The 9,386-nt window shown below is 39.4% G+C and overlaps 1 protein-coding gene across 1 annotated transcript in view; it reads left to right on the top strand.

The window, feature by feature from the left end:
* The first annotated feature begins 578 nt into the window (after nt 1–578).
* LOC127436909 (prickle-like protein 1) overlaps nt 579–9,386 on the top strand; it is a 35,278-nt gene continuing 26,470 nt past the window's right edge. Inside the window, exon 1 of the mRNA XM_051691426.1 lies at nt 579–834. The gene's annotated coding sequence lies outside the window, so the exon portion shown is untranslated. The remainder of the gene's footprint in view (nt 835–9,386) is intronic.

Raw genomic sequence — 9,386 nt, 5'->3', positions numbered from 1 at the left:
ATGTCTAATGTTTATGTCATGTGGCTAAATAGTTGAAACAATGTGTATTTTAATGTTTATGTAGTGGCTCCATTCACTTCCACTGTAAGTGCCTTACTGTAACCGCAATCGATGCTTCTTCTTCTTCTTCTTCTTTTCAAATAAACGAGGCACGAGCTGAAAATATTTTTTGTAATAATTAATATTATGCCACAAGTGCTGTCAATTGTGCGTAACTTGTATTGAACCCGGAATATTTTATAAACAAATGGAACCCAAATGGAACCTCAAGTACCGAAAATCCTTTCTTAAAAGCGTCTTATCCCCTTTCAATATTTTCTGGGGGGAAAATAGATGAATCACTGTTAATCTGACGTTAAGGTCAAATACAATGCCTAACGTTGTGATTTATCAATATATGCCCCAAACCAATGTGCACTTCTGCTCATTCATCCATCCGCTGATGCACAATTTACTTTGGACTCCTAGGGAAAGTGAGAGAGGAGAAGCAAGAATGTCAGTCTGTGGAGGGGTTGGTGGGGGTTGCGCGTCTAAGCCAATCGGAGGAGAGAAACGTTAATGTCATTTCATCGCAGTGAACACACAGGGTCTTTAACTGGCGGGGCCACAGACTGAACGCTTACTTTTCGCAGCTGGGATTCAAACTCGCTTTCTGCGTCTCCGCTATGCTGACCCATTGGTTCGCGTTATTTGGATACTGAATCCCACCACGTCCCAAGAACGCTGCTTTAATTTCTGACCGCTGGACTCGAGGAAATGACACCCGTTGTGAGTAACTTCTAACAACTACGGGAATAAATCAGATCAACCCTTTCGTCCACTTTCTTCATCCGTGTAAGTATAACCTAACGTTGTGCAATAGTTTTTTTTTTTTTTTTTTTTTTAATAGCACTTGATAATAAAATGACGATTTCTATTAGTTAATTAGCAGAAACATGAACAACAGTGGGGGGAAAAAAATAGAAATCGTGCTAGTTTTTTTTTTTTTTTTTTTTTAGCTGTGTAGATGTAAATTAAACATCTACACAGCTGTGTGTGACTTTCTATGCGTTTTCATAATGCACGCGCGAGATTACTTAAAAAAAAAAAACTATTTTCTTTAAGCGCATAATGATATTATATAGACACCTCTTACTCAAATATTTGAAAAGGAACTCAATACATTCACACATATGTAACAGCACTTTTAAACTGCACAAAGTAGTTTGCCAACCAACGAGTTCCTTTAAGACTCACGGGGAATCACTGCATGTGGAGTGGATAGTGTGAAACCCCTGCGGGTCTCCAGATGTGTACACACGCTCAGCTGTTCATTGTCACTCAGGTCGCGGCTGGCATTAAAGTCTCTCTCTTTCCTGTCATTCACGGTGCCGTTTGTCGCCTGACGTAAAGCCGTGACCGAAAGACAAACCTTTTCCATGATAAAACTATCCTAACCGTAGCAGCCAATTTCCCCCTTCGAAAAGAGTGTACTTGTTAAATACCTGTCGTTAGGGATCATTTTCATATTAGCTTTTACTGTTACCTTTTCTGTTCTCTCTTTTTGACGGCGCGTGACGTTTGTAACCGTTGTAGATTGATGAAAAGAAAAACAGCTTTGAAATTCCTTAATAACGATACTTATGCCGTCTGAAGCTTACCGGGTGCTGTTTTCCAGCAGTATATCATATTTTGAGGGAGTATTGGGAGCGTTTTTCGCTATACGTAAGGTGTTAGTGTCACCTAGCGGTTGCTTCTGTGTAGAATTTGACCTGACGGGTTGCTGCCTGCGTTGTAGACCGTCAGTCCACATTGTAAACTAGATGAACAACCGTTTTACTGATCAACGTTTTACTGCTTTTTATCAGAGCCCTTCTATCAAGTTGACTCTACAAGGTTAGCAAAGTAATGCTTAACTCAGCGGTCCCAAAGACATTCTATGTCTGTACACTGGCGAGGAGACAAGAGGCCGTTTTTAGAATGGATGTCTACGTAGGAGATGCTTGAATGTGCTGAATAAACTGCTTTTGTGAGGAAACAGCTCACCCCTTAATGACCTGACCGCCTGTCCGCTCATCTTCAACATGCTTTACACCTTTTGGAATGAACTATGTGGAGAGTACTACGATAAAAATGCTGTTTTAGAAGAGAAGACACTGATTTTGCGACATTTAGGTGTCAGTTTACGACTCTCTCCATTCATTTGTATGGTATACGCAAACGTTGACGTACTGTCGATACACGCTAGTTGAACGTTACGCTCTCTGCAATGGTTTAAACTTGGAGGTTGTTGTGAAATTGATAGAAGATCTCTACTTTATATATGCCGGGTTGGGGAGTAACGGAATACATGTAACGGGATTACGTATTTAAAATACAAAATATAAGTAACTGTATTCCACTACAGTTACAATTTAAATCATTGGTAATTAGAATACAGTTACATTTAAAAAGTATTTTGATTACTGAAGAGATTACTTTGCATTGTATTTGTTTCATTTAATATTTAGTCTTTTCAGATGGAAAACATTTATACATATAAATGATACAATCCAAAGTGCATTTGAACAGCGGTGAAACACTTTCTTCTGATGTGTTACATTCATACGAGCAGACAGAGAAGTACGTTTGAAATAAGTTTGGAGCAGAAGAAATAGAAATAAACCTTGTGTAAATTGTCAGATTTACGCTAAGCTAAAATGCTATTTCTAGCCATTTTACATGCACGTTACCAGGCACGATCATATTTTTTTATCAAGAAAATGCACATTGGATCATAATTAATTTTTTCTAGTAAGACCTTTGATATTAGGGCAAAAATCGTATTCTTGATAATAATTTTTGTATTGTTTTCCTGTAAAAATATCTGAAAATCCTTAAAACAAGATCAATTAGATTTATCTTGTTTTAGAAACAACACTGCATAAGATATTTAGGTTTTTCAGAGAATGTATCTTTAACATGTGTATTTTGTCTTTCTGTACTGGCAGAGTTTTTATAGTCAAAACAAGTGAAAAAATCTACCAGTGTTGAAGAAGTAATCCAAAGTATTTAGAATACGTTACTGACCTTGAGTAATCTAACGGAATACGTTACAAATTACATTTTACAGCATGTATTCTGTAATCTGTAGTGGAATACATTTCAAAAGTAACCCTCCCAACCCTCTGTATATGTGACGTGTCAGTTTCATAATTAACAAACCTTATAAATATATATATATATATTATTATCATTATATACTTTAGAAATGCTTGGTATTTTAAAATTGACTCCATGTGGGAGTCAATGACAAACCAGTTAAGTAGACCCCTGGGGGGCTCTCAGGTGACTTGTGTGGAATTGAGTGGCAGGTTTCCAAATGTTGCCCAGAATGAAGATCTGAGTTTGTTATGTAAAGACTTTGTTAATAGACTATATATTAGGACCACATGTGAAGCTCTGTTTCAGCTGACTGGAATATTCTAGTGATGAGATGTTTCCTCCTGGGCAGTTTGAAGATCTCTTAGGTGTATTTGAAGTTGGTCATTCATCATTTGTTGTTCAATTGTGCACATTATTAGTTTTATGGCATTGTGTTAACCATGGATCCCAGATGGTTCCAAAATTAATGGTTCTGACACTCAAACTGGAGTTCAAGATATCAGGAATGTATCAAGGACAAGCTAAACAATTTAATAATAGGTTTTGCCTGTTGGGCATGTTTTTGCACATGGTAAAAATGAGAACATTCTGTTTTACATTTTAGCATGTCCAGAGAAAAGGAACAAAATCAGCACTATTGAGCATTCTGTCACTTCGGGTTGCTTAAGCTGGACCCGGTTTGGAATTTATATGATACATAAACTTGTCTAGGATGTGAAATAGAGGGATATTTGTGTAAGAACAAGTCTGTGTGTGTATGTGTAGCTAGGAGAAAGACAGAAAGAGCGATTCTAACCCCCAAACCTGGCCCACAGGACATGCTCTGTGGAGTGCTTTTATACGTATCTGTGTTGATTTACTAGCAGAGAACAGAGAGGGTTCACAGTGCCCTATTTATGCTAGGAGGCCCTGACGTGTGCTCACCTATGCAAATCACCCCACACCTCAAACACATTTGGCAGTCCTCTATCTGCTCTGCCCGTGAATGCTGCCAAGCATGGAGAGGGGACACAGACAAGCTGCCCTTTAACTGAGCTGAAGATGGAGTCAAACAGTCTGACTTTGATGCAGGCCAGCTGGCATTCAGCCTAGTAAACACTCCAAACCACTACTTTAAACAATAGATATTTCCTTAGGTAGCAGCAAGAACAACAACACAGTACAACAAAATGTCTAAAACAACGCAAGTCAATGCTAGTACACAGTCCAATACAATATTTTTTTGGAAAGCACAATGCCATTAAGTTTTCTTTTGTCATTATATATTTTGGCCTTTTAATCATTTTTATTCATACACAAAGTAGAGACATTCAAAGGAGGATTCAAACCTGCATTGCCTGCATGAGCACCACAGTTCAGCATGTGGGAATTATCTTTGAAAAATGAAATGGAGGGGGAAATTTTAAGCAAATAACCATTTAAATGAATATTCCAGGTTCAAAACAAGTTAATTTCAGTGGACTGCATTTGTGGCATATTGTTGATTAGGCCTACCACAAAATTAAATTTTCGCCTCGTCCCTCCCTACAAAAAGCAAAAGCCGAGGAAGGTTTTGGAGGGTTTATAGGTAAAAATGTGAAGAATACAATTTTATAAAAGCACTTACATTAAAGGGATAGTTCACCCAAAAATGAAAATTCTTTCATCATTTACTCACACTCATGCCATCCCAGATGTGTATGACTTTCTTTATTCTGCAGAACACAAATTATGATTTTTAGAAGAATATCTCAGCTCTGTAGGTCCATACAATGCAAATGAATGGGTGCCAAAATTTAGATGTTCCAAAAAGCACATTAATGCATCATAAAAGTAATCCATACGACTCCAGTGTTTTAATCCATATCTTCAGAAGTGATATGACAGGTGTGGGTGTGAAACAGTTCAATATTTAAGTCCCTTTTTGCTAGAAATTATTCTCCCTGCCCAGCAGGGGTTGGCATGCATGAAGATTGCAAATCACCAAAAACACAAGAAGAAGAATGTGAAAGTGATCCGTTTCTCACCCACACCTTTCATATCACTTCTGAAGACATTTATTTAACCACTGGAGTCTCATGGATTACTTTTATGCTGATTGATGTGATTTTTGGAGCTTCAAAATTTTAGTACCCATTCACTTGCATTGTTTGTCCCTACAGAGCTGAGATATTCTTCAAAAATCTTTGTTTGTGTTCTGCAGAAGAAAGTAAGTCAAACACATCTGGGATGACATGAGGGTGAGTAAATGATGAGATAATTAAAATTTTTGGGTGAACTATCCCTTTAACTCTTCTGTTAAAACTTGTGTATTAATTGAGCTGTTAAGTTAAGGCTGTGTCTCGTTTGGAAGGCTGCATGCTAGGTAGGATGCATCCTTTGAAGGCTGCAGTATACCAAGTGTCCTCCTTTAAACAAGCCTCGTTTAAACGAGATGGCCTTCGTAGGACAAACGGAAACAGAGCGTAACATGGTTGCTCTGACAGCACGCCACTCTTTAACAAGCGTGAGCGCTTTGAGTGAGAAGGGAACAAAGTCCCTCTGGAAGGGAATGTATGAGGTACATTTTAGGAGAGTTATAATGATGTAAAGAGAAAAGAAAATAGATTTTACAGGTGTACTTTTAGTCTAATACTTTATTTTAATTATATATTAATATAATTATACATATTATATACTCTACACCCATCTACTGAGGTACTTAAACTTGGGAATTAACAATCCTTGCATTTGAACATCATATTTATGGGCAAATTTGCTCTTTTTTTTTTTTTTTTTTTTAGACATTTCCATTGAAGCAAAGAATTGTGGGTTGTGAGTGCCAACGAAAGATACACCTCATGCATCCTCCGAATTCCCTTGAAAGAAGGTCTCATTCGAAGGCTGCATTCAAAGTGTCCTGCTCGCTTTTCTGAAACGAGACAGCCTCGATGATGTATGCGGCTGACAAATGCGACCTCCGGAGGATGCATCCTTCCAAACGAGACACAGCCTAAATCGTCCTTTTATGGTTGTTTGAGTGTTTACAGCGTTATGTTGTCATGGCAACGAAGTTGTAAAATTGGACATCATTTTTGAGGTAATCAACATTATGCCACAAACGCATAATGCTTAACTAATGATTAAACTTAACTTGTATTGAACCCAGGATATTTCTTTAAATTTAGGTTTGTCCTCATAGCTATCATATGGCTATTGAAGATTTGGAATATAGTGCACATTGACTATTTTTACAGTACTTTTTTGTCATTTTTTGGAGCTTGACAGTCCCCAATATTTTTGGAAAGGATAATGGGATATCGTTGTCTTTTTTATTATTTTTGCCATTTGTATTTATACAGAAAGCTGAGAGGACAGTAAACGATGGGGCGAATACGGGGAAATGGGATTGACAAATGACATGAGCTTGATTTGAACTTGCATCATCCACATGAGCACCACGGCTCAACGTGTCAGAGCACTTGTGTTAAATACCAGGCCACGACTCCAACATATTGGATTCTTTGTAGCAAAAATCACAAAATCTTCTCTATAGCATTTTACACTACAACATCAGGACGGCTGAGGAAGATTGAACAAATGTGAGTGCAAAACAGCAGATGGAAATAACCCGCCATGACCAAAAGCTTGTAGGGAAACACACTTGTCTGGCTTGGTGTGGGAGATGCTTGAGTTGTTTCTAATTACTCAGTGCCTGGTTCCTCAGTGCTTGAAAATGAAATACAAATGTCTGGCCTTGGCTCACTCACGAACCACATCCTGGTGAAGTTGTGGAACAGCAGGTTGATATTAAAACATGTCATATCCCCACAATCCAAGTAGAAAGAAAACATAAGGGATTAAATAAAAACAACGAAAGGTAAGCTGCCCTACACAAAGCCAAAACGCAGTTACTACGCCAGCACTGAAACTGAGGAAAATGGCTTCAAATGTTTTTGTGTGGATTTTAAAGTGTCATTTTTTTTTTTTTTTTTCTGAATCTGAGCATAGTTGAGCCAAAGCTGTCTGTTGCGAGACAGATCATAGTCTAAAGGCACCTTTATATTGCTGAGTTAAAGCTGCACTGTGCCTGCTCAAAATTCTGCATAGAAAGTGCAAGACACACTGCTGCATAAAAGCCAGAGTAAATTATGTCTGCTTTGACTCACCTCAGCCCCAAGTGTCAAAGGGCGTTCTGATGCTGCTTTGGCTTTGTGTAAATGAAATGCAGCATCAGAGCACCCTTAAACTTTGTTGTTGCCATGATAGAGCATATATTTTATATTTGAAAGTACAATTTATTATTTTCATTAATTTCAGATTTCTGTATTCATAATTTAATATTAACATCACATCCTATTACTGCCCCTGATGTAAATGCATTTATGCCACCTCTTAGCAGCATTAAACCTTCAGTGTAAAACACCTCAGTGCCACTTCAGATGCAGCTTCTGTACCACCTGATTTTGGTCATAACACAGTTTTGAAAAGGGTGTAGTTACTGTGTCCTCTTTGCAGGGTAGTAAGCACAAGTCAAATATATCTTGCAAAGCCAAGGGCCCATAGCAATTAATTTTGATGAGCACATTTCTTGTTTAGTTTAGTACATGCAAGTGAGAGCAAGTTGATTTGGTACCACATTAATTACCCATGACAGCCAGTATCAGAGCAGAGATTAAAGGCAGGTAATAATTTTGCTCAGTCATGCAGACGGCTGTCTTCATCTGCCTTATAATCAAAGCATTAAGATGAGACAGGGTGAACACGTGCGGAAGACATTCAGCAGCCACCGCTTCTGAGAGTGTGATGCTAATGGCGTTTCAACTGACACGGAGATGATCATACAGTGATCCAGACAGCTAAGAGGCGGCATGCTGCCAGAATTGTGGTTGTTTCGATTGAGATGTATTACTGATCAACGCTGTGTCCAACTGGATAACAGAGATTGGCTGTCATTGAGTTTAATTATACATCATAAGTATACAGTGCATCCGGAAAGTATTCACAGCGCTTCACTTTTTCCACATTTTGTTATGTTACAGCCTTATTCCAAAATTGATTAAATTCATTATTTTCCTCAAAATTCTACAAACAATATGCCATAATGACAATGTGAAAGAAGATTGTTTAAAATCTTTGCAAATTTATTAAGAAAAATTACGTACATAAGTTTTCACAGCCTTTGCCATGACACTCAAAATTGAGCTCAGATGCATCCTGTTTCCACTGATCATCCTTGAGATGTTTCTACAACTTGATTGGAGTCCACCTGTGGTAAATTCAGTTGATTGGACATGATTTGGAAAGGCACACACCTGTCTATATAAGGTCCCACAGTTAACAGTGCATGTCAGAGCACAAACCAAGCCATGAAGTCCAAGGAATTGCCTGTAGACCTCCGAGACAGGATTGTATCGAGGCACAGATCTGGGGAAGGGTACAGAAAAATTTCTGCAGCATTGAAGGTCCCAATGAGCACAGTGGCCTCCATCATTCGTAAATGGAAGAAGTTTGGAACCACCAGGACTCTTCCTAGAGCTGGCCGCCCGGCCAAACTGCGTGATCGGGGGAGAAGGGCCTTAGTCAGGGAGGTGACCAAGAACCCGATGGTCACTCTGACAGAGCTCCAGCATTTCTCTGTGGAGAGAGGAGAACCTTCCAGAAGAACAACCATCTCTGCAGCACTCCACCAATCAGGCCTGTATGGTAGAGTGGCCAGACGGAAGCCACTCCTCAGTAAAAGGCACAGGACAGCCTGCCTGGAGTTTGCCAAAAGGCACCTGAAGTACTCTCAGTCCATGAGAAACAAAGATCGAACTCTTTGGAACTGAATGGCAAGCGTCATGTCTGGAGGAAACCAGGCACCGCTCATCACCTGGCCAATACCATCCCTACAGTGAAGCATGGTGGTGGCAGCATCATGCTGTGGGGATGTTTTTCAGCGGCAGGAACTGGGAGACTAGTCAGGATCGAGGGAAAGATGAATGCAGCAATGTACAGAGACATCCTTGATGAAAACCTGCTCCAGAGCGCTCTGGACCTCAGACTGGTGCGAAGGGTCGTTGTCCCGTTGGAAGATGAACCTAAGCACACAGCCAAGATAACAAAGGAGTGGCTCCGGGACAACTCTGTGAATGTTCTTGAGTGGCCCAGCCAGAGCCCAGACTTGAACCTGATTGAACATCTCTGGAGAGATCTGAAAATGGCTGTGCACCGAAGCTCCCCATCCAACCTGATGGAGCTTGAGAGGTCCTGCAAAGAAGAATGGGAGAAACTGCCCAAAAATAGGTGTGCCAAGCTTATAG

The sequence above is a fragment of the Myxocyprinus asiaticus genome, chromosome 47 (assembly GCF_019703515.2).
Source record: "Myxocyprinus asiaticus isolate MX2 ecotype Aquarium Trade chromosome 47, UBuf_Myxa_2, whole genome shotgun sequence".
Lineage (NCBI taxonomy): Eukaryota > Metazoa > Chordata > Actinopteri > Cypriniformes > Catostomidae > Myxocyprinus > Myxocyprinus asiaticus.
This window is presented reverse-complemented; position numbering and strand designations above follow the sequence as displayed.